General features: G+C 41.8%; 1 long non-coding RNA gene across 1 annotated transcript; it reads left to right on the forward strand.

Annotated features, from left to right (window-relative positions):
* Positions 1 to 1177: 1177 nt before the first annotated feature.
* On the forward strand, positions 1178 to 2327 carry LOC116701569 (uncharacterized). Its single transcript, XR_004334954.1, has 2 exons — positions 1178 to 1440; positions 1486 to 2327. It is a non-coding gene; the product is annotated as an uncharacterized LOC116701569 (long non-coding RNA).
* Positions 2328 to 2902: the final 575 nt, after the last annotated feature.

The following is a 2902-nucleotide window of genomic DNA, read 5'->3' on the forward strand; positions in this document are numbered from 1 at the left end:
TCCAGACTTCAAGCTAACTTGTCTGGTGTGCCTACACTCGAAGAGACAGCTGAATTCAGCGAATCACAAAAGTATTTGAAGCAACCATGTGGACCCAGGTGCACACCACTCCTAACCATAGCCATCTGCTTCACGCACATGTACGAACTCAAAACGTTCCACTCATGTACAAAGATAGAAGAGTATTCCTTTGTAAATATGTATTTTTTAAAAGAGTACTATTGTATGTTGACTTGCACGTTTGCATTATTTTTTCTTTTTGGGGTGCACATGTTTATTTTGTTGAAGGAAGGAAGGAGCAGACTGATTTTAGCTGAATGTCTCGTTAAATAGTGGCACAGATTGCTGTTTTTCTGTGTGTGGACGTCAATCACTGACTAACACTTCTGTCTCCTCTCTTTCACCTCATGTATTTCTCATCCCTCAATCACAGCCATGTACTTTTATCTGTGTGCCTAATCACGTTTTCTACTCAGAGCTGCTGATAGTAGTTGAGTTTTGTCAGGTCGCCACATTGTCTTCCTTTTCTGTTTCTCTTATAAAAAATCCATGCCATGGCGACTGCTGCCAACATGGTGAGCCAAGGAATAAATTCCAAACATGGTATATTTTACAGGCTAATATTTACCCTACAGCAGGTTGCCTTTTACCTTTAACTCAACAAAGAATTCAAATATGTCTCTGCCTTTTAACAAAAACACCATCTTATTCAGCTGGATCTTTGATTAAATCTGCATAATAAACTGCATAATAACCAACACATTCTCTCTCCCATCGCGTAAAATACGGACGCTTGATCAGGTGCATTTGGCGTTGTTATTGTCGCTAAAAGTCTCCTTTAGCGTCAGATCTAAACGTGCGTTGTCTAAACGCACATCACTTTTGACGCAGTTAGGTTTAGGACAAGGTCGTGGGTGGGCTTATAAAAAGGTACGTTTACGAGACACGCGGGACAAGAACGGGACAGTTGGGTTTAGGAAAAGAAGAACGTGACAGTTGGGTTTAGGAAAAGAAGAACGTGACAGTTGGGTTTAGGAAAAGCAGAACGGGACAGTTGGGTTTAGGAAGAGAAGAACGTGACAGTTGGGTTTAGGAAAAGCAGAACGGGACAGTTGGGTTTAGGAAAAGAAGAAAGGAACAGTTGGGTTTAGGAAAAGCAGAACGGGACAGTTGGGTTTAGGAAAAGAAGAAGGGGACAGTTGGGTTTAGGAAAAGCAGAACGGGACAGTTGGGTTTAGGAAAAGAAGAACGGGACAGTTGGGTTTAGGAAAAGAAGAACGGGACAGTTGGGTTTAGGAAAAGAAGAACGGGACAGTTGGGTTTAGGAGAAGAAGAAAGAGAGTTGGGTTTAGGAAAAAAGAAAGAGAGAGTTGGGTTTAGGAAAAAAGAACGGGAGAGTTGGGTTTAGGAAAAGAAGGTGGGTGGAGTTATAAAATGAACGTTTCACTGGCACGTGGGGCATGAAACCTGGTGTCCGGGTGAAAGTCCTGTGTTGTTTGAATCGTTGCCCCCCAGCCAGCCTCCCTATGTGGAACTTCGCCCTTTCATACCCCTCCTTTCCATTTTCGCTCTTATTACTACGTCATCTCCACGCGTCGCGGGGCAGCTGCTCTGCGTTCCACACACACGCCGAGGGGTCCTTATTGCGTCGTATCCGGTGCTGAGAGCCAACGACCGAGCGTCCGTATTTTCCGAGTTGCGAGTGAGAATAACACGGCTCTGGAACCAATGATGCAGGGTCACAGATTTGAGTCTAACTCTGATCTAGGTGCTTTGGCTGCTGTGATCTTTGTGTTTGTGTTGTTTGTTTGTTTGGTCCTGATGTGTGTGGATAAATGTACTGTTTGTGTGTCTGTGTGTTATGTGTCTGTGTTGTAAGTCTGCTGTTTGTGCCTCTCTGCAGCTCACACATTCACAGACTGTTTTCCAATGTGTGTGACTGGAGGGATTTTGGACACACACAACCTTTGTCTGTATGCTTTGCTGTTTCCGTGGCAGCCGGGGACTGAGATACTACTCCGTTTTAAGTGATACCCACAAAATGTTTTGGGGTTGGGACGACTCTGTCAATGAGTTTTGGGAGAGTAACCTCAGCTGTGGTGTCTGTGATATGATGGAAATGAACTGAGCTGGTGACATTGTGGCTTCAGTGTGAATATTCAGGCTTTTTATTGTTTCTCTGTGCCACACCAGTTACGCCCCCCCCCCCCCCCCCCCCCCCCCCCCCCCCCCCCAACTGTTTTTGTTTCACTTGTGTTTGTACGTACCAGATATAATATTGTTAAATAAAATATTCATCATGTAACAAGACATGGTGTGAATGTGCACTGAGATATTTTTATTCTCTTTCTAGGATTATATATATATATATAAAAATGAATTTTTGGTGTGTTTGAGTATAAAAGGCATGTCAAGATAAGAAAGGATAAGAAAAGATAGACTTTATTAATCCCACAATAGGGAAATTAATAGAATATTACAGTTGCAAAATGCCTTCTGAGGCTTTGGAGGAACTTTGTTAAAGTCTTAAAATATAACCATGGTCATGTTAATTTGGGTTTAGAGACTTAAACTTACACAAGCTGGGGTTATGGGGTTTGAAATATGGGCGTTGACTACAGTCTAACAAAAGATTATATAGAGTTGCATTATGGGAAGTGTAGGGTTCAGCCCTTTTGGAGAGAAGATCTCAGCATCAAATGTTTTAAAACTCCAAAGATTTAACGAAGCTGCAGGATTACACCTGTGAATTAAGTAAAAGTTATGTGAGTAATTTTTTTATTAGTTTTACAGTTTAGCTGCAAGATACAGTAAATGTGAAATATATTAATTCTTATACTGACGATATAACATTAATAACGGAGCAATTTCTCTAAAAAAACAATAGGCCTATGGGCTGATA

This window comes from Etheostoma spectabile, chromosome 14 (assembly GCF_008692095.1).
Source record: "Etheostoma spectabile isolate EspeVRDwgs_2016 chromosome 14, UIUC_Espe_1.0, whole genome shotgun sequence".
Taxonomy (NCBI): domain Eukaryota; kingdom Metazoa; phylum Chordata; class Actinopteri; order Perciformes; family Percidae; genus Etheostoma; species Etheostoma spectabile.